General features: G+C 44.7%; 1 pseudogene; it reads left to right on the top strand.

The window, feature by feature from the left end:
- Window positions 1-20,305, top strand: part of LOC127238070 (alpha-2,8-sialyltransferase 8B-like) — a 73,428-nt pseudogene extending 53,123 nt beyond the window's left edge.
- The last annotated feature ends 2,616 nt before the right edge of the window (window positions 20,306-22,921 follow it).

Below are 22,921 nucleotides of genomic sequence, written 5' to 3'. Positions count from 1 at the left end.
CCAATGCTGCTACTCTTGAAGTAAGTTCTGGGTAGAGATTCTTCTGTGCTAGCATGTCCCTGTATTCCTAAGAGCTTTTTAATTAAACATTTTAAATGCCATATTCTCAGGTCTGAACATTTGAGGACTGGCTGTCTATTAGGTATATATGAATAGACAAACTTTGTTTCTACCTATCTGTTTTAAGCTTAATTCTGAACACATATAGGGGACTAGGTGAGGCTTATGCCTGTAATTAATCACATCAGTACTCAGCATGACTACAGTTCAAGAGCTTGATCGTTTGTAAGATGACTATTAACTTGTATTTCTTAACGGTCTATAATAGATTAGCAGCCCTCATAAGTCTAGGACTTTACATTCCTGTCCAATTTAGCCTTAAAAATAATGATTTTGAATTGAAGCTCTTCTAGTATCAAAATCATAGATAATGGGCTCAGAAAAAAATTTAAAAAAAAACATAGCTATTCTGTGGGTAAAAAACAGAACAAGTTTGTACCAAGCTGTTAAGGCAGACTCAAGGAAAGGTGACAAGGAAAATATCCCAGGTTGACATGAAAACAGGAGAAAGGCAGCCTGTGAGCTGGGGTGGGGGCCCATGAGGCAGGGCCTCGGGGAGTTCGAGGCCAGCACTGCCCTTGACAGGCCAGGGGGGCCTCTGCCCAAATGCCCAACTTTGGGAAAAGGACCCTCTCAGGGAGCAGGCATTCCATTGTAGAATACATATCTTATTTATCAACATATGTTGACATTTATCAAAGTTCTCTATAAGCTTGATGTTGAACACTTGGCAAAAGCATAAGTACTTAGGTATAAATCCCTAGGTAAGCTTTTGTTAATCTTAATAGATCTTTATAACCTTAAGTTTTTATCATCATATAGAATATATTTTAAAGCAGAGCTGACTCACATAAACAGCATGTTGTAACAAATGTAACCATATACTTATTTCATCATCCAAAAGTACAGACTAATCTAAAATATTTGAGACTTGTTGCTTTCCTTAGTCTAGAAGGAGATGCAATGAACACAGCTCATTAGGACTAAGTTTACTCTTTAACCTTAGTAGAAGATGCCTGATAGTCATGTGCCTGCCTACATCCTGATGTGGTCACCAGCCAAGATGGAGAAGAGCCACGTGATAGCTCATTAAAATATGTCTTAATAAACAATGGTTTACATATATGCACAGTTGAATCCAACTTACACACAGAGTTAAATCTAGCTTACATTCACGCACATAGTTAAATCCAAGTCACACACACACACACACACACACACACAATCACAAATAGGAATTTAGCAAATTAAAAGAAAGGGAAAACCGGTGGGTTCTGAGCAAGGCAAAGGTGGCTTCTCCAACTCCTAATCCCACACTGAAGCAGACCTAGACAGAACATTTAGAGAGGGAGAGCAAACAGACATGAGCAGGTTTTGGAAGAAAGAAGATGAAAGTGGAGAATTGTTTCCTCTGTTCCTGACTGTATGGTCAAGGACTATTGAGGCAGAGGTGGGTAGCCCCGCCAGAGCCCCAATTGCTGGTGTTGAATGAAAGGCAAAGCCATCTGTGAATGAGAGAAGATCTGCTGCGGGTGGAAGAGGACAGATCTGTTGTGGGTGTGACAGGCAAGTAGAATTCCTGTGTGACATGGGTGCCTTTGGCCAGCCCTGCCAAAGTATGCCACTAAACAAACATTGCTAGAGGAAAGAAAGGAAGGAAAGGCAAGAGACCAGAGACCAGGCAAAGAGAAGGAGCTCTGCTGGCAGGCACTTTTAAAGGATGTACATGTTGCATAGTTAGTAGGGGAAAGGCACCCAACCATATGTAACTGCTTTGGCAGCAGAGGATGGGCTGTGCAGGGGGCATCATCGAGGTGGCCACGGATTGGAGGACGGAAGCATCCTCGGGTCACACCAATACCCAGAGCGGAGTCAGGGGCATTGCAGCACCCCCAAGCTGCAGCAAGCCCCCAGATATGCCAAGGGGGGAGGCTCAGATCCAGAACACCAACTGCACACCTGCTCCAGACTCACTGTTCACCCGCAGCCAGCACAGGGAGAAAGAACAGAGAGAGGGCTTTAGTGAAGATAAAGGTTGAAAATAGGGTGTCTCCTTCCATCTATTGGATCACTGGCAGAATGTTATAAAGGTCCCATAAAATATAAGGATACAGGGTGCTGGAAAGCAGCCATTTGGATTGAGATGTTGGGCTTATATTGCTGGTAGGCTTATTCCCCATGAGTGGGTTAGAAAAGGAAAAAATGAGACCCAATGGCTTTTTATCAAGTGAGGATAGTGAGAAAGGAACAAGCTTCCCAGTGAGTTATTAGTCAAAGAGCAGGGGCTGAGGGGCTAAGCCTGAGGGATGAGTCTGAGAGACAAACAAAGCATCACTCATGGGGGATGGCCAGAGATGGAGAAGGGGGTGTGTGGCTTACCGATTATGATGGTGTTGGATGAAGGGGCCCAGCAATCCTTTAGTTAGAAAAGTGACAGAGCTGAAGGTTCCAGGGTCCTGGAGTACCTCAGACCGATTGTGGGTGGGAGGGACCCCCAGGAGAGGCTGCCAGAGTCTTGGCACCAATGTTGTAAAATGGTTCAAGAGAGACCTTGATGGGTTGGAGCCTAGGGGCCTCATTGTGGGTGAGAGAGACATGCCATGCACACAGTGCTCACGTGGAGAGTTTTACTGGTGGGGGGAGGGGCCCGAGCAGCCTCCTGAAAAGAGAGAGAGATACAGAGAGACAGAGATGCAGAAAGACAGACACCTAGAGACAGAGAGAAAGAGGGTGGGTCCAGCCTTTTAAAACGGTATGGCTGTAGTGACTTAGCTCATGCGTAGCTAATGCTCAGAAGTCTGAGCAGGTCAGAGTACTGCCTGAGTACTGGCAAATGCATCCTGCCAGGTGCCAGGGGGCAGGCCAGCATAATGCCTGATTACTAACACCTGGTGTTCACTCACAATGAAGGAACAGGTTTGCAGAGTGAAATCATGAGAGAAATGTTCAAGGGTGGTAGAAAAGGCAGGGGACCAACTATGTATAAAGGATGATCTATCAGTCTATCAGAGAAGTGAAAAAAGAAAACCTACAGAATAGGCAGAAATATTTACAAGTAGTATGTTTGGTGAGGGGCCAGCATCCAGGATCTGTAAAGAACTCCCCCCATAGCTAGTGGTACACTGGTTTCTTAAAACCTCATCCCTGAGTGAGATAGGTTTGTCTTTCCTGATTTGCTTAACTGTTTCTTTGCATGTGAAATATTCTTCAGAACAAAAGCACACATGCTTAGATGTCAACTGTTCGATCACATATTCTGAGTGCTATGTGGAGGAACTGAAATGAAAATGGGAAAACAGATGTGGGGCACATGATATCACAGCTATTGCTTATAGGCCAGACAACATGCTGAGCCTCATCCCATGTAACCACCAGATTAGACTTAGTCCCATTATCCCCACTTTAAAGATAGAAAAACTGGAGCCCTGCAGGGTAACTCATTTGCACAAGGCCACCTAGTAAGGGCAAGTTCAGTACTCTTGCATTGCTCCTCATCAGCTTCTATTTGCCTCGAGTGTGCATGGTCCGGAAATGGTGAAGGAACTCTAGAAGAATAATATCAACACTACCAAAACCAAAATGGGCTTGAGCATATAGAAGTAGTAAGAAAAACAATAACAGCACCAAAAGCTGCATTAGCTTTCGGGCAAACAACAAAACAAAAAATCAAAAACAAAACAACAAAAAAAGCAAAACAAAACACAGAGGTGGATGGTACTTAGGCTACAAAAGACAAAGATAGGCTGGGACTGTACTTCTCTTTGCATACCTGAAACTCTGGGTTATCACCACCCCTACCAAAATAAATAAATAAATAAATAAAAATAAGAACAAAATACAGAGGCAAAACAAAATCCTCAACTCCTGTTTTCTCTGCAAAGAGGGTGGAGGTGGGTCTATGTGTATATGCCCTGGACCAAATGGATGACCTTGGATACCTTACCTGCAGCTGCATTTGCTACGGTAGGCAGTGGTTCTCAACATAGACCCTGAATGAGCAACATGAGCATCACCTGGGAGTCTGTTAGAAATGCAGATCCTCAGACCACCACAGGCATACAGAACCACAAGGCTTAGGAAATGTCCAGCAATCTGTGTTTGAATGGGTCCTCTACCCGATTCTGGGGTATGGCATAAACTTCAGGGCCATTGCCATCAATAAATGGAGTCCGGTTGACACCACAGTTAGACCCTCTGAGCAGCTGGCTATAGCCTCTTCTAAACTGAGCTTCCATGGAAGGACAATGGGGCAGCCATCTTGGCTCTGATTTTATTTTAAAACATGGGAAACTACAGACACCAGTGAGCCTGAGTTTAGGAAGGTTATCCATCCAGGGATTCATACTGGAAGGTAGGAAGAAACATTAAAAATAGGTGTGCTCACCAGAAAACAGCAGGGCATGCTGCCCCAGAGTCCCTGACTAAAGGGACAAAGCAGACAGGGTCTGAGGTCAGTGAACACAGGTGTAAGTCAGCTATGGTGATGAGGTACTTTGTAGCAACTTAAAAAGCTGTGGCCTGATTGACAATCAAGAAAATAAAAGGGGACAAGTGATAGCTTTCTTCTGGACCAGCCTTGTAGATAGAATAAAAGTTTAGTTCCCCTTTTACCTGTAATGAAACTAAGACTCAAAGATGTTAAGAGTCCTGATCTTACAAATGAGAAGAGAGGAGCTAGAATTAAACTCTGCCTATTTAATACTGAGATGTCTCTACATATCCTACCACCACCTCCTCAGATCCACAAACCGGCCAACCATTCTCTAATGACCACCGCCCTTCAAGGATGCTAATTCATCACATATGTTTATGTTGACCTTATTGAGACCTCTGTGACCCTGTCACCAGGCTCAGACCCTGTCTCCCATTTTGCCAATGGCTGAAATAGAGTCATTGTTGGTTCACTTAGCAAAAGGTTTTAGTGGAAGTTTCAGTATTCAGCCTCAGAGCAAAACCTTAGTCAATCCAAGGGAAGACTGAGAATTCTGACAAATCCAAAACTCTCCAGTTAGGCTGAAAACAATGGTGGCTTGAGACTGAGTGGATGGCTACCCCAAAGATTTCCATGCTCTCGAGACACAGCTGAGGGCTGTTTGTAACACCCTTTAGGTGTTAGGGAGGCCAGGAATCGCTTTGTTACTCTGCTTGGCCAGATCCCATGGGAAGAGTTGCTTTTGGGGTACCAGACTGTAAAAAGACCACAGCAACAGAAAAACGGAGGACTTGAAATATTTGGGGAGAGAAGACACTAGGGAGCATGAGAACATCTTCCTTCAGTCAGTGGTTCTCACCACACACTTAAAAGCTCCCCGGGCGCTTTAGACTGGTGAAATAGAGCCCTTTAGGGACTACTAGATTGAGCCAGTGAGGCTCCTGGGTAGGTGGAGGGAAGGGGTTGGGGGGAGGAAACTATCTGGCAAATGGTGAGAATACCCCAACACCTGAGAGCCTTGGCAAGAAGGTGGCTCCTTTAGGATGTGATGAATTCAGCATCTTTTGAAATGTCTGGGCAGAGCAAGTTCCCTTACTGGGGCTGTGAAGAGGGGAATCCATGTCATTTACACAGAGTTGCCACATGGTTTAGTAAAGGCTGCCTGAGCAAAGTACCAGCCTGAGATGGTTAAACTGTAGAAATGGGTTGTCTCGAAGCTCTAGAGGCTAGGTACCCAAAAATTAAAGTGTAGGCAGAGTTGGTCCTCTGTGAGGGCTATGAAACATCTATCTCAGTCTCTCTTTGTCTGAGGATGGCTGTCTTCACACTCACATAGCGAGAACATTCCCATTTACAAGGATTTAATATACCTTGGATGAAAGCCAATCTTAATGACTAATTTTAATTTGGATACTTCTATGAGATCTTGTAGTCAAGTAAGGTCACATGCCAAGGTATTGAGAGTTAGATAGGAGAGACTTCAACCAATGAATCTGAGGAATACAATTCAACCCCTAACAGTTATACCCCACTCCAGAATTCTTTGATTCAATGAATCAATGCACTTAGCAGGTTCCAGCCCAGCTGAGACAGTGACCTGGGCATTGCATGAAGCAGACAGCACTGTGCAAAGCCTGCAACTGGCAGAGCTCTGCCTCGAGTGCCAACAAGGACTCACCATGAGCAGTTCACCCAAGGGCTTTGCCAGCCAGAAGAGTGGCCCAGTGCCCTGGCTGGCTGTTGGCCAGGAAGGAGAGTAGAAGAGTGGTCGAACAGCCAGGCAGTGAAATGTGGCACAGTCAGTGGGAAACCAGTCAGCATTTGGTCATAAATGGTTCTAATTCAATTACAACAACTGGGGAGGCTGTGACCCACAGAGAGGGCCACCCCTTGAGCAGGGCAGCAGCCTGCTGGCCCTGAGCAAACACCCTGTGAATTGGTGCCAAATTAAGTACCAGGAATGCTGAGCCTGGTCTTGGGATGGCACTGAGTCAGGTCCCCTCCTGCCAGGGCTTAGAAGGGTTGATCAGTGGAGAGGCCCTCCCATCTGTCACTGTGAACAGAAGCCTGGAGGCCAGAGAACAGGCTGGGTGAGAGGATGGAAGGTGCAGAGAACAAAGGGACAGCTCAGCACTGGCAGGGATGCTCTGACAGACGCCATCCCAGGCCAAAGTGTGCAGATCCCTAATCCACACCCTTCTCTTTGCTGGTCCCACTGTGCTCCACTGGGCAGGTAGTCAAGACACTAGAATTACCTGTCTGGAAGTACATTCTATAGAAAAGAAAGACTGCTTGTTAGTATGTGCTTGTGTGGTGGTAATGATGGTGGTGGTAGGGTGTGTGTGTGTGTGTGAGAGAGAGAGAGAGAAGAGAGAGAGAGAGAGAGAGAGAGAGAGAGAGAGAGAGAGAGAGAGGAAGGTCATTCCTCAAGAGCCATCCACATTTTCCCCAATATGCCAATTAAGCTAGACTGGTTGAGCAGCAAACCCCAGGGATCTGTCTGTCTCTGCCTGCCAGCACTGGGATTACAAACCTGTGCCACCACACCTGACTTTCTATTTTTTTTATGATAATACTTTTTATTTAAATTTGAAACAAGCATGTTTTACATGTCAATCCAGTTTCCTTACCCTCCCCTCCTCCCCATCCTGCATCCAACCCCCATCCCATCCCCTTTCTGCTCCCCAGGGAGGGTAGGTAAGGCCTTCCACAGGGGGGGGGGGGGGGGGGGGGGAATCTTCATAGTCTGTCATATCATTTGGGGGCAGGGCCTAAGCCCTAGCCTGAGAGAGTATCCCTCTATGTGGAATGGGCTCCCAAAGTCCATTCATATTATAGGGATAAATACTGATCCACTACCAGAGGCCCCATACTGCCCAGTCCTCCTGACATCCACGTGCAGGGGGGGCTGGTTCTGTACTATGCTGGTTTCCAAGTTGTCAATCTAAGGTCCTTGAGCTCCCCCTTGTTCAGGTCATCTGTTTCTGGGGGTTTCCCCCAGCATGGTCTTGACCCTTTTGCTCATCACTACTCCCTCTCTCCCATCTGGATTCCAGAAATTCAGCTCACTGTTTAGCTGTGGGTCTCTTCTTCTGCTTCCATCAGCAACTGGATGAAGGCTCTAGGATGGCATATAAGGTAGTCATCAATCTCATTATAGGGGAAGGACATTTAAGGTAGTCTCTCCACTATTACTTGGATGGTTAGTTGGGGTCATCCTTGTGGATCTCTGAACATTTCCCTAGTGCCAGATTTCTCTTAAAACCTGTAATGGCTCCCTCTATTATGGTATCTCTTTTCTTGCTCTCCTCTATTCTTCCCCCTACCCAATCTTCCTGCTCCCTCATGTCCTCCTCTCCCTTCTCTTTCTCCTAACTCCCTGTCCCCCTCCCACTATGCTCCCAATTTGCTAGAGAGATTTTTTTTCCCTTTCCTTTTTTTGTGGGGGATTATATATGTCTCTCTTAGGATCCTCCTTGTTTCCTACTTTTCTGGCAGTGTTGATTGTAGGCTGGTGATCTTTTTTGCTCTATGCCTAAAATCCATACATGAGTAAATAATACCATGTTTGTCTTTTTGTGACTGGTTACCTCACTCAGGATGGTTTCTTCTAGTTCCATCCATTTGCCTAAGCATTTTGATTCCGTTGTTTGTTTCCGCTGTGTAAATGTACCACATTTTCTCCATCCATTCTCCAGTAGAGGGGCATTTAGGTTGCTTACAGTTCTTGGCTATTACAAACAATGCTGCTATGAAAATAGCTGAACAGATGTCTTTGTTGTATGAATGTTCGTTTTGGGGGTATATGCCTAAGAGTGGAGTTGCTGGTTCTTGAGGTAGACTGATTCCTATTTTCCTGAGGAACCATACTGATTTCCAAAGTGACTGTACAAGTTTGCACACCCACCAGCAGTGGAGGAATGTTCCCCTTTCTCCACATCCTCTCCAACATAAACTGTCTTTGGTGTTTTTTTTTTTTTTTAATTTGGCCATTCTGACAGGAGTACAATAATATCTCAGAGTTATTTTGATTTGCATTTCCCTGATAGCTAAGGATATTCAGCACTTTCTTAAGTGTCTTTCAGCCATTTTAGATTGTTCTATTGAGAATTTTCTATTTAGTTGTGTACCCCACATTTTAATTGGATTATTTGGTGTTTTGGTAACTAGCTTCTGGAGTTCTTTGTATATTTTGGAAATCAGTCCTCTGTCAAATGTGGGGTTGGTGAAGATCTTTTCCCATTCTGTGGGCTGCCATTTTGTCTTGTTGATTGTGTCCTTTACCTTACCAAAAAGCTTTTCATTTTCACAAGGTCCCATTTATTAATTGTTGATCTCAGTGTCTGTACTACTGATGTTACGTTCATGAAGCTGTCTCCTGTACCAATTTCTTCAAGGACACCTCCCACATTCTCTTCTAAGATTTAAGCTGGATTTAAGTTGAGGACTTTGATCCATTTGAACTTAAGTTTTGTGCATGGTGATAGATATGGATCTATAACGCGGTAAAATAAGGATCAGGATAAACAAATAGGCCGAATAGATGTTTATTCAGGGAGAAATAACTTACAACCTAGAAAGATGAACACCAGGAAATTCAACCCGATCCTCTCCTGTCCGAGTCACGCCAGAAAGAGAGCGCCTTTCCTGGCCCCCTCCGACCTCCTACCACAGGTCACTCCGCCCATGGTTCCACCCCCAATGGGCGTGGTCAGTGCCACAGAACTATCTCACTACAGATCTATCTGTAGTCGTCTACACACCAGTATCCAGTTATGCCAGCACTATTTGTTGAAGATGCTTTCTTTTTTTCCATTCTATAATTGTAGCTTCTTTTGTAAAAACTCAGGTCTTCATAGGTATGTGGGTTAATATAAGAGTCTTCAATTCAATTCCATTGGTATACCTCTCTATTTTTGCACCAATACAAAACTATTTGCAGGATTATAGCTCTATAGTAGAGCTTGAAGTCAGGGATGGTGATCCCTCTGGAAGTTCCTCTTTTGTACAGGGTTGTTTTGGCTATCCTGGGTCTTTTGTTTTTCTATATAAAGTTGAACTTCTTTCAAGGTCTGTGAAGACTTGTGCTGGGATTTTGACAGGGATTGCATTGAATCTGTAGATTGCTTTTGGCAAGATTGCCACTCTTACTTAGTTGATCCTACCTATCCAAAAGCAGGGAGATCTTTCCATTTTCTGTTACCTTCTTTAATTTCTTTCTTTAAAGACTCAAAGTTCTTATTATATAGGTCTTTCACTTGTTTGGTAAGTGTTACCCCCAAGATATTTTATTTTGCTTTTGGCTATTGTAAAGGATGATGTTTTTCTGATTTCTTTCTCAACCCCTTTATCTTCTGTGTATAGTAGGGCCACTGATTTTTTTTTTTTTTTTTTCTCTAGTCAATCTTGTATCCTGGCATTTTCCTGTAGGAGTTCCCTGGTAGAGTGTTTTGGGTCACTTATGTAAACTATCATATCATCTGCAAATAGTGAAAGTTTGACTTCTTCCTTTTCAGTTTTATATACCCTTGATCTCCTTTTTGTCTTCTTATTACTCTGTCTAGTACTTCAAGTACAGTATTGAAGAGATATGGAGATAGTGGAAAGCCTTGTCTTGTTCCTGATTTTAGAGGAATCACATTGAGTTTCTCTCCATTTAGTTTGATGTTGGCTGTTGGTTTACTGTATATTGCTTTTATTATGTTTAGGTATGTTCTGGTTATTCCTGATCTCTCCAATACCTTAATCATGAAGGGGTGTTGGATTTTATCAAAGGCTTTTTCAGCATCTAGTGAGGTGATCATGTGGTTTTTTCTTTTCAGTTTGTTTATATGGTGGATTACATTGATGAATTTTCATATGTTGAACCATCCCTGAATCTCTACTTTGTCATGGTGGATGATTTCTCTGATGTGTTCTTGGATTCAATTTGTCAGTATTTTTGCATCAATGTTCATGATGGATATTGGTCTGAAGTTCTCTTCCTTAGTTTCTTTCACACCTGCCTTCTTAAACACAGGTCCTGGAAATCAAGCTTGCATCTCTGTGCTAAGCACTTTATCAACTGAGCTATCTCCCAGCCTCGTATATTTTTAATGGTGTATGTGTTTGCAGATGCATGCATGTGCTTGAGCATGTTAAATATCAGTGCACATAGTAAAAAGGAAAATCCAAATTATATGAGAGAAGCTTAGGAGAAAGAGAAGTTAAACTCCTCATCCTCCTCCAGGAGGCAAGCAGTGAAGCTGGCTTCCTGTGTCTATGTTTCCTTTTATACATGGGGAAACTGTGTTCCCCTCACACCTTTCTAAACTCTGAAAATTATTCCATATGGATGCACACCACCTTGTGGTCCTGCAAAGCTGCCAGGCCATGCATGCTGCATCTAGCTCATCACCTGTGTAGGCAGAGGCATTGTTCCCAGTCTTTGCTGTAGGAATCAGGGATTCATCCATCACTTATTATGAGAGCTGCTAGCACATATACATCTGCGGGCTTGCCCTTTAGAAGTGTCTTTGGTAAAAACAGATATGGATATATGCCTTGTTGATTTTTATGGATATTACCAAATTGTCCTCCCTAGAGGCTGGTGCCAATTTTCTTTCACCACAATTATTGAAAATACCTGCTTTCTCATAACCTCTCCAAAATAGGTATTATCAATGTTTGTCATCCTTACCAAGCCAATGAAAAATGACATTTGATTATTGTCTGAAACTGGACTTTTTTGGTTATGGACATGGTTGAATAAAATCTGTTTGTTCCTATATGGCATTAATTTAAACTCTAGAATCTGACAGCAAGGTTTAACCTCCCAACAAATTGTCTTTCTGGAACCTACCTGGCCTCTAGAGTCATGGGTGATACTGAAGTGTGAAAAACTGTCTCTATACACCCAAGGCACCCACTCTGTACCAGGAGGGACCTCTCAAATAATCAGCATCGTGTGTTTTACTCCTTTTATTGAAGTAATGTGCTGTCTATACTGGTGTTGACCTGTCACATGCACATTCCTGGTCTACCTGGATGGGTTGGATCAAGCTGGGGAAGCCCACATACCTCTCCTGGCAGTGCCCCCCACAGTGACCCATGAGCTCAGCTGCCCAGTCACCACTGGAGATGTGTGAAGTATGCACGGAAACAGGAAGTCCAATCAACTCCCTTACAGGATTTAGGAGGGCAATTTAGGAGGACATGATAGGTAAACAAGTAATTACAGTGTAATGTGGGAGGTGTTGTGATAGGGGAAATCAGCACATAGGACCAAAACCATCCAGGGAGGTTCTGAAGGCTTCATCAGGAAATGGAATGGCAACTGAAAACATTCAAGAGTGGCTGACCAAAAACAAAGGAGCAGGGCTTTAGAGGAAATGAAGAATGCCGTGGTGGCAGTTGGGTAGTCCAGAGTCATGATGATGATGGTTTGTAGGCCCAGATCCTGGTGTATCCAGCCTGACTGGGGCTATTGCTTTTGTGCAGTTACTCACAGGATGACTGAAACTCTTGGTAGCTTGATCATGTATGAGGTATACTTGAGCTTAGATAAAACATTGGTGTAGGTAAGCCTAGAGACCTAGACACCTAGAGACCAGAAGCTTCTCAGGTTCCCATGGCTTCAGGTGTGTGTGTGGGTGTGTGTGTGTGTGTGTGTGTGTGTGTGTGTGTGTGTGTGTGTGTTGGTATATGCACGTGTAAGTATGCATCCATATGTGTATATGTGGAAGCCAGAAGTCAACTGTGGGTGCCTTTTCTCAGTTGCCAACCACCTTCTTGTGTTTTTTGAGAAAATGCCTCAGTACAGGACTCAAGACTCAAAGATTAGGCTACCCACCCCCATCCCACCCCCAGCTTTTGGTGGGTTTAAGCTCAGGTCCTCATGTTTACAAGGTAGACACTTTATCAACTGAGCTTTTTATCAACTCTTGACAACAGCCCCAGATTCTAAAATAAAAGCCAGATCTTATCTGTCATGTAAAAATGGGAGATTCATCTTGAAATAAACCAGCGGTACCAGACACCTGAGTGTACAGCCAAGGAAAGGGCAGCAATAGACTGTGAGACCTTTGGGTCAGGGCTGAAGGTGCTGATACGGAAGATAGGGAAGCCGTAGCTAGCTGGTGAGTTCCTTTCCACTCTCTGCTGCCAATCTTGTACAAATCATCACCAAGTGCCCTTCACATCTCCCCCTGTGAAACATTCCTACCCCATAAGGATTTTATGAGCTCTGTCCCACAATGTTACTAGCTTTTTGGAGAAAGCCCTCTTTGTTCCAACTAGGGGATAGCCACTATTGGTAGTCACTATTCTCACCACATACTGTACCCAAGAATCTGGGGAAGGAAGGAAGGAAGGAAGGAAGGAAGGAAGGAAGGAAGGAAGGAAGGAAGGACTTTGAAGATTAAGGATGTTGGCAATCCTCATTGATTACTGCCCATACTCATAAAATACAGTACTTAACTGTCACAGTCATTGGGATGGCCAATTTGAAAAATAATTACTGCCGTCTTTGAGATTACTTTGCCTTCTAATTAAAATCTCAAAACTAGGGATATTAAAGGTGCATTGTCAATACAACTCTCTGGATGCACCCAGCTAACCTCATTTGGGAAGGGGAAATTAATTAGTTTGTGTTCTAACACCCAGCTGTTATCCCAAGGAAAGGAATCATCTAGAAGTCAGCCACGCAGTCTCTAAATTGGCCAGAGCGACAGAAGAGACAGAAAGGATATCTAGAATGATCTGTTCCTACACAACACAGTCAGCTTCTATTACAAGCTGCTCATTAAATGGAGCTCCCATGTCCCTGTCAGACATGGCTCAGATTACCCTGGAGGCAGAGCCCGGAGTATGTGGGTCCCTCCACCAAGAACCATCACACTTGCAATTTATACTGGAACCTTGTGGGCCATTACCACCTTTCCCAGTTAGTGATTCTGGGTGAAAAATCTGGCACTAGATCTGAAGAGCTGTGTGTCCTGTTCCTGTCTCCAGGGTCCACAGTTCCAAAGCTGTGCATGATGCTAGCTTTCCCCTTTTATCTGCCCCCCCATCCTTCCATTTTTCAGTTTCAGTTGAGTAGAAGGTATTTGGCACACAGCAGATTTTAGGACCACCATTTCCAGACCTGCTCCATCGGCAACACCTCAAGTCCCAGCGGTTTTACACAATAGATGTTTGTGTCTCACTTTTATCAAATGTGATGGGTGTTGTTGGAGGCTCTCTTCCAGTCAGTGGTTTGGAGATCTGGACACATCCTGTTTTAGCCAACCCATCTCCAGATCAGGAGAAGGGAAAGCATAAGAAGCCTCTCTTGTTTTAGAACTGGTGATATGACCCAGCTTAATCACAAGGGTACTGGGATGTGTTGGGAGCCCAGTGCTGCTTAGAGAAGTGCCTCTGCCTAGGCTTCAGGTACAGCATGTAGGGAGTTGGATCCTACAAAGGAATATAAGCCATGGCCCCAGTTGCTAAGCACCAAAAAAGGAGTAGGGGGGAAGCTCATGGTGATTAACAGGTTGAGCCAGGGAGGAGTTAGAGGAACAAAGGAAACAGAGAACCATTTCCAGGAAGGTGGGGTGCGTGGCTTAATTTGGGAAAAGAGAAAAGAGAGTTCACTCAGGGAGGAGGTGGAGAAAGGCATGGAGTGGGGGAGGACTGCAGGCGTGTGTGTCCCCCACACACCCACAGCTAGCTGCTTGTCTGTCCCATTGGTTAGATTCACCTCCCCCTTTCTGGGCATAGCACTACTGACCTGAAAAGAAATCCATTTCTGAAAGCCTTCCCTGCTAAGGCCCTACATTCAGAAAGTACACAAAGTACAAATCCCTATGATGGCATCTGGTGGTGTTTGCTCAGGGAGTGAGCATCAGTGAGTCCACGCACAGGGTACCACCAGTGGCTCGTGTGCCCCTTGGATAATGTCAGGGGCAACTCGATGGTCTCTGAATAACACTAGTTGGAGCTATAGTCATGTCACCCTGACTCTGACCCATATGGAATCACCAATGATAAATGCCCCAGAGGCCAAACCCTGTCTGATCTAATCGTATGCATACGAGGCTTGCTTCTGCTCAGGAAAATCTCGGTGTGGCCCACCAGGTTTTTCCTCTGTTCACCAAAAGAAGAAGCCAAGATCAGTTCAGGAGGCTGGTACTCTAACCACAGACCCACTCTGTCTGACCCATCCAATAAGGTTTCACATGATATCAAAAATAAATTTTTGATAATGTTGGAATTAAACCCAGAGCCTCATGCATGCTGGGCAAGTGTTCTACCACTGAACACCCTCAGTGTTCTAAAACAAAAATGTAATTAGTTACCAACATTTTAAAATTTGGATAATTTATACTGAAAATTATACAATTTCTAGTGCTTTAAAAAAAAAATCAGAAAACCTTAGTGTCAACCTTCAGAGCAACAGTAACATTGGTCATTCCTGGAGATGCCACTGTAGCCACTGGGCCACTGCACCCCTATGTGTAACAACACTGGGGCTGGACACCACTTTTCCTATATACACCCTGACTCTCAGTTTATTCCATTTTACCTCTGCCAGGCTGCCTAGCTGGCTGAGTTCTCATCTGTCCTTACATTTACTCTGTTCCCCCTTTCCCTTCCAAATGTAACCAGTATTTAGGCTCTTTCTAGAGATCCACCTCCTCCTGGTCAGAGCAGGAGTTAGTGGAGAACATTATCAGAATCTCAATGTGCCGGTTACTGGAAGTGGGCCCTAGGCATCTCCCAAAGCTCCTGGTATTGTAGTGGGCAACTAAACCAAGAAACTTTGCATTAGGGTTGAAATGTAATCAGCTAACTTAGCAAAGGGCAAGATGTGGGCAGTTGATGGAGATGAACATTTCCCAGGATGTGTGGGAGGACCTGCCATCATTGGCTGTCCTTCTGAGAGTCATCTGTAAAAAAAAAAAAAACAAAAACAGAAACACAACAACAAAAACTCTTTATTGATGTATAATCAGTGCCTATTAATTCACATACTATGACTACAGTTTGGTGAGTTGTAAACATACCATTGTGAAATCATCAGCACAACACCACTTCAAATACTTTTGTCGCCACCAAAATCCCTTTATACCCATTTGCAGTCCCATTGGAAGTTGTCTCTTTACCGTCTCCCAGCCTTTGTTCTCCAGGGTCCTCCCAAGTCTATCTCATAGCCCTATTGAGCACAAAGAATGTCATAGTGGCCAAGAAGCCCCAACCTCAGCATCAAGCATCCCCAGGCCATCACTGTGAATCCTTCCTGTTAGCTGGTCAATAAATAGATAGACCCAATGGGCAGACCCACATCCTAGCAGCAGCCACCTCCCCAGCCACCCATGTACTGTTAGAGCTAGACCACAAAGGACAAAGAACATGGATATGCAATCAGAGGACCTGACCTTTATGGGAGCCCCAGTTCAACTCCTTACCAAGTAAGATCTTGCCTACTCCTTGAGACCTACCTAGTGCTTTAGTCTGTGATATGGCCACTATGCAAAACCCTAGATGAGGAGTAGGGTACAAGAAAGCTACTAAAGTCAGGGCCAGACTTAAGTTACAGTGGAGGGGCATGGCTGTGGAATGTGGGTAGAATGATTAGTGTATTAATCAGATTCTCTAGAGTAACACAACTTATGGAATGAATCTCTCTCTCTGTGTGTGTGTGTGTGTGTGTGTGTGTGTGTGTGTGTGTGTGATTGAGAGAGAGAACTTGTTATTAGAATGACTTACGGGCTGTGGTCCAGCCAATACAACAATGACTATGAATGGAAGATCCAAAAACTTAGTAGTTGTTCAGTCCATGGGGCTGGATATCTCAGCTAGTCTTCAGTATATACCAGAATCCTGAGGAAGTAGGCTCTAATGCCATTGAAGGAATTGAGTTGTTAGCAAAGTTGAAAGCAGGCAAGCAAAGAGTAAAATTGTCTTTCTTCCATGTCCTTATATAGGCTTCCAGAAGAAGGTGTGGCCCTTATTGGAGGCGGGTCTTCTGTATTCAAAGTATATCTTCCCACCTCAGAGATCCATATTAAAGGTGTGTCTTCTCACCTCAAAGATCCACATTAGAAATGGATCTTTTGGTTCGAATTAAGCAAAAATCCCTCACAAATGTGCCCCATTGGGGAAGGGGGTTAGTTAATTCCAGTGTAATCAAGTTGACAACCAAAAACAGTCATCATAGTTGAGGAAGGATAAGAGTTATAAGATGGGCACTTATCAAAGCATGAAATTCTTCTCAAGAGCTCAGAATAGCATCGTAACGTGGGGGTAGTTGGAAAGAAACATCATTAAATACAGCCTAAAAATTTCTGAAACACCCAAGCCACTGCAATAAGTAGTTCTGGTATCCTGTGGATTCTTGGAATAGTGACATTAATTCCCCATTTGACTTAGGGTCTCCAGCATCATGGTCCTCCAGGGAGTTCTCTCATCTACAGGAAGCCTGGCTGATGTTACCTGCCCCATCAATACAGAACCAGATATGCCCAGGACCCCATGGTAGGGGTCCTATGTGAATCCAGCCTGGCTCGTCCCTCCTCCTACTCAGGAGAACTAGGAGAAACCCCCTAGAATTCCAGGCCCATTTGCATGTGGGAAGCAAAGCAGACACAAGAGGCAGACATGGTGCTCCTGTGTTCAATCTCCCCAGGCCTCCTGGACCAGAGGAAAGAAGTTTCCAGCCACTTAGGGACATCAGTTAACCCTGAACCCTAGACACATAGGCCGCCCCCTCACATTCTCAGTATGTTTTCTCTCAGACCAGTGGCACCCCAACTTCTGCCCCTACCTAACCCACAGAAAGTAGGCATAGCTCTGTGGATTGTCAGTGTAAACACAGCCCCCATTCTGAAATCAGCCTTCCCTCCTCCTGAGTGATAATCCACTGCTCCACAGTCCGGCCCCCAGTGCAGAGGTGGCACAGGTGACCCACCAAGAGCCCAGAGTGTAAGAGAAAGGACACATGCACTGCAGTTCCATGAGACTTCAGCAGCCTAGAGAGAAATCATTACAGGGGTGACCTCATGTAGAGTCCAGAGACCAGAGCAAGAGAGCTACAGAGTCTTGATGGGGGGATGCACTATGAGACAGCCTAGGGGCCTTGGAGGGCAGCTGTGGCCATTCATACTGGGAAGGCTATTGCAATAGGGAAAGGCAAGCTGGGGAGTACAACCAGGGAAGGTCTTGCAGAGAATCCACTGTGGAATTTGGACGGCAGAGAGAGGCTTCTGAGAGGGAGTTGGAGGACAATGGTCGACCATGGACCATCACCATAGGAACTTCAGCAGTATGGAGAAGAAAGGCAGGTCTGCACTGTGTCCACAGACTTGCTCCATGCTGATTTTCAATTGCGTTGCCGCCGCAGTTACCAGAGTCACTGTGCTGTTCTCTTTATCACCCATCTGAATCCCTGTTAGAAAATCCAATTGCTAGGAATTTTCTAGGTCCAGACAAGATAAAATAGGAAGTGGCACAAGGAAGAGGGTCTCCAAGTGACAGACGCAGAACAGCCATGGTTGTCCAAAGGAACCACCCAGCTACTGCTGTGGCCTGGCTGAGACCATCTGGGCTCACAGCCTCCTATCTCAAGGTCCAAAGTGACATTCATATCACACCAGACAGATAGTGCTGTTGGGGGGGTTGATTGTGGGGGTCCCCAAAATACCTTTTATTTGATCAAATCTTACAAATATGACTTGCTTTGCTGTAATTACAGGGGTTTTTAGGCATCTGTGACTTCATCTGATCCAGAAGTTAATGCTTCCTCCAAACAAAGAAACAGGAAGTCCTCCAGAGTTGACTCTGGAATCTTCCAATTTCCTTGGAGGAGCTGCAGAAGGAGCCATTGTGGGTAAGGGGTTTCTTGGGCTTCTAGGAAGCCTTTACTCTCCTCACCAACTAAAATGCCAAAGAACAGTCTTAACCTTAAACAATAAGTAAATGCCTTGGTCTGGTGGCCTTTCACTTAAGCATGAATTTCAGTGGCTCACTTATGAATACAATCGTTAGCATAGTTTTGCTGTGGTGCCATCAGAAACAGTACTGGCTTTCTCTTCAATGGGAGTGGCATGCGGGAGCCTATGGGATGTATCCCATGGAGTGTTTTTGTTGTAGGACAGAAAATCATTATCTGTGCCTGGTTTAAAGATGCATATTGGCCCAGCCCAGTGGTCATGGAAATTTCACCTTTGGGAACAGAAACCTGCCAGGCACAAACAGATCTTCAACTACAAATAAAGAAGAGAAACTTGGAGTGAGCACCAGATCTCATAAAGCACAAGGTTCTTACCAGAGAATTTTCCAGTTTTTGAAAAGAGGTCCACTCAGCAGAAGTGATTTCTCAAGACACATAACTAACAACAGAACCATCCAAGTTATATGCCCTCCATCCTCTGGGCATGGGTCCTCATCCAGAGCACAGACAGCCCCTTCTTGCTCTGGTTCTAGCTATGATACACAGAGACACACATACCCTGCTCACCTGGGATGCCCTCATCTAATGCCCTGCTCTCTATACTTCTGTGGTTTCTCCCATAACTTTTAACAGAGTCCTAAAGGCAGGAAACACTAATTCTCACTTAGATGGATAATAAGACTGGGTGAGGATCTTTGGAAGAAATGTGTAGACAGAATTCAGCCCTTAGCCAAGAGCCTGGTTTGTAGAGAATTTATGTTGGCACACTGGTTAGGGCAGCGCTGCCCCAGAGAATGGGTTTTCAGAACACACTGATACAAGCAGTCTATCTATACAATATGTGCGTGGTGGGATAGACTAATGGAAACTGTCTATACAGTAGTGGGTACTGGGAAATAACAACATGCTTTAAGAAGAGGGGTCATGTGCCAACCCTGACATATCCATGTATGTTGTTGGTGGCTTTTTCTGTGATTTTTTAACTGCAGTGTAGTTGCATAGTCATAATTAGCTATGTGGTTGCAAATCTAAAAGTATTTACCACCCAGCCCATTGCAAAAATTGTTAACCCTGCTTCTGTGCTGTTAATGGGTCTACATTTTGGTATGCTGGTACTGCCCCTTCCCATACATGTGGGTGTTCCTTGGGGCATCAGGTTTTATCTTGGTGCCCCAGACCTTATAGACTCATGTACAGGAAATCACCAACTAAGGTATAGTTTAGGTACTTAATTAATGAGCTGTCAATCTCCTGAGAGAAAGCTCAGATCTGGTGACTGGCTCTAAGGCATGGTGGTGGTGGGCTGCTGTTTGTATGTGAATTTCTTCTCTTGGAAAGCATTCAAAAATGAGCATTTCTCCTTCATTGTTTTGGTATGTGCTTGTTTATAATTATAATTCTTAGGGATGCGGATATGTATGTGCAATTGTGCATATATGTGCACGTTTGTATTTGTGGTAAAGATATATGATGCATGTACTTGCCAGGTTACCATGCCTGGCCCTTCACACACAGCGAGAATCCAAACAGGTTCTCATGCTTGCAAGGCAGGCATCTCACCAACTGAGCCATCTTCCTGAATCTACTGTTTCTCTTCAACTTTTTTTTTTTCATCCAGATATTGGCTGACCAACAAAGTCCACATAAAAAAGACCAACAACCGCCCTTTGATGTATACCCCAGTCACACGTTTCGCAATCAGATCTACCTTTATGCTTCTGGCCCTTCCCCACCGGATCAGAATCAGAACTCCCGTCAGCTGTCACTATTAGTGACAGCTCCTGGCATGGCTACACCCTCCCAGGGCCAGCCCCACACCATGCCCCTGGAATTCAAGGCTCCTCAAGAGCCTGCATGAACAGGGGGCTGGAACGACTGCCTGCCAGCAGATGGGGCTGATGGTGGTGGATGGCAGCCCACAGAGGAGACCTAAGTGCTCACTTTCCTGCCAGCCACACCAGAGGCAGAGATGGGAGTCGTGGGGTGGTACAAACAATAGAACAAGTGAGGCTAGTGCCTTTTGTTAAAGTAAAACAGTGATCAGAATATATATATCTATACCTGTATATATATATTGACTGAGTATTTATAATTGTGTGGTGTTCATCTAGCATTAGGCAGATAAGCCATGTGAAGAAGATGTGAGAATCCACCAGACCAGATGTGGCACCAGTCCATCTTTGGGGGCAGAAGGACTTGGATACGCAAAGAAGCCAGTCCCATGACTTTGACAGACAAATCCGCCTCCTCTGGGTTGATGGATCTCAGTTTTATGATGAATGGAGAGCCACTTCTGTTGTCAGTTTTCCCAAACCTCTGAGTGAGGGATACTGCCAGCCCAGACCCAGAAAGGACAGTGTTTAAACCAGTCTAAAGAGGTACAGCTCATAGAGGAAAGACTGAAGTGTTCCACTGGGTACAATGAGGCACAGAGCATTCAAACATCGAGGGTCAGAATAGCTGAGGGCCTCGTTCATGAACTTGCATGCAATGCTCAGCATAAAGATGGGCAGCACCTGTGTCCTAGATAGGTATCTCGTAGGTATGAGAGAGGTTGGTGAAAACTCAGCAAGCCTGCTATCTTCCATCAGACAGCATCACCCAGGACTTAGTAGGGTAAGAGCAGCAGATGGTCTCAAAGAGGGAGAGGTTTTCTAAATCATGGTTTTAGAAACTTGAGACCCTTCCAGGGGCTTCGCTCTGCCTTGTAGGCATCAAAGGGGTGTGCAAATATGGTCATTTTGTTGGGTGTGCTCTAAAGCAACTGAGAAAGAAGTGACCCTGGAACTTCTAAATCTGTGCAAGGGGGGCTTCTCATCCATCTTTCTCTGGGTTATCATACATGAGGGAACTCAACCGTCCTGTTCAATGATATGAAGGCCGATGTTTGGAAGGGCACAGTCACAACAGTACTGTCTCATCACCTTCTAGGCCCTCACAGAGCTCCTGCACCGGAGGACCACAAGGATCATGCCCTGGCTCTTGGTTTTTTCATCACTCTCTGTTTGCTTTCCTCATCCTGAACACTGAGGGTCCCTAGAAACAGACCGCTGTGTCAGTGTCACTTGTCACTTTCCCATCTTGACAGTCATACCTGCCCACACCAAGCTCTACCATGGAGATTGTCAACTGTTCTGGAGAGTCTTCCAAGTGCTCACTATTACACCTGCCCACCCTCCCCCCACACACACAGAGCAACAACTGCAGCATTTTTGGTAAAACTTTCCCCGTCTATTATGATTCACACCTCTATGACTTGTTTTTATTGTCGTGTTCTTAAAAGCCAAACATGTTCCTAAAGACTAGACATAATCTCCAGGGGAAATCTGGGCTCACTGCCAGGTACCTCTAGTAGGAATTAAGGTACGCACAACAGCAAACCTCTTATCCAGCTTGATTTGTTAGATGCAGTCTTTGCCTGGATAAATAATGGTTTTTAAAAGTATATTTGAAAGATAAGAAAAAATTATTATCTTGAAGGTGAAGTAGAGTTAAGAAATGCAATCAAGATCTGCTCCCTGCCACACAGGTCTGACGTAATTAATCAGCAGCCATTCAGAACACAACATTTGCTCTAAAATTAATGTTGACAGTGTGGAATGAAGTGGTGAAGCATGAGGGCACCCTAGAGTGCACAGCCCCATGCATAAGCCCCTCCAGCCCCAAACCAGAAGGAGGATTGTACATCTCCTCGTATTTCTCTCTATTCTTGTTGCAGTATGAAGCGTGTGGTTTGGGATTGCATCATAAAATGAATACTTAAAAGGCAACAGCCCTAACAGCCTCCCAAATGAGTAAGCCCAGCCTCCTCATGAGTGGTAATAATTAGTACCATATTTTACATGTCTCCAGAGCCTTTCATCTTAAGGATCCTGAAGGCTCTATATTTTATTTAATTTCTAAAGTTTGCAGCACCCTGGAGGGATAGGTAAAATCACCATCAGGACCTTGCATTTTGTGCCCTTTGGAGGTCATGAACATCCCTTATGGAATCTCATGAAGACAACCTCCAGAGGTCAGGTTCTGTAGGTGACCCTGAGCTCCACCAGCACCCTCTCCCTGCAGAGAAGTTAGAAGGCCCCTCATTTAACAGGACTTAAGCAGGCTATAACCCCAGGACTACCTGTATATGCCCTTTCCATAACCCAGTTGGGCCTAGGCTATCAAAAAATGATCTGACATATAAATAGCAGAATCTTATGGCCCTAGTACCCCACCTTCTTGTTCTTCTCCAACCAGTCTCACAGTCAACAGCCAAGTGTCCTTGACTTCTTACTGAGAACTCACTTGGGCCTGGGTTCCATTGAAGTCTTTACCATAGGCTGCTTGACCTTGGCTGGCCCCCAGAAGGGGCACAGATTACAATTTTAACATGATTACTGCCACTACAGTCAACATAGCATCCCACCAGCTCCCAGTCAGTCCCATTAGTTTGGCTATCAGCCACCCCCTCAGTACACCCACCCAAGCCTGCTGTATTCTCCATTTACTTTGATCTCTGGTGACTTCATCCTTAG

The sequence above is a fragment of the Phodopus roborovskii genome, unplaced genomic scaffold, assembly GCF_943737965.1.
Source record: "Phodopus roborovskii unplaced genomic scaffold, PHOROB, whole genome shotgun sequence".
Lineage (NCBI taxonomy): Eukaryota > Metazoa > Chordata > Mammalia > Rodentia > Cricetidae > Phodopus > Phodopus roborovskii.
The sequence above is the reverse complement of the archived record's forward strand: the minus strand, read 5'-3'. Positions and strand labels throughout refer to the sequence as shown.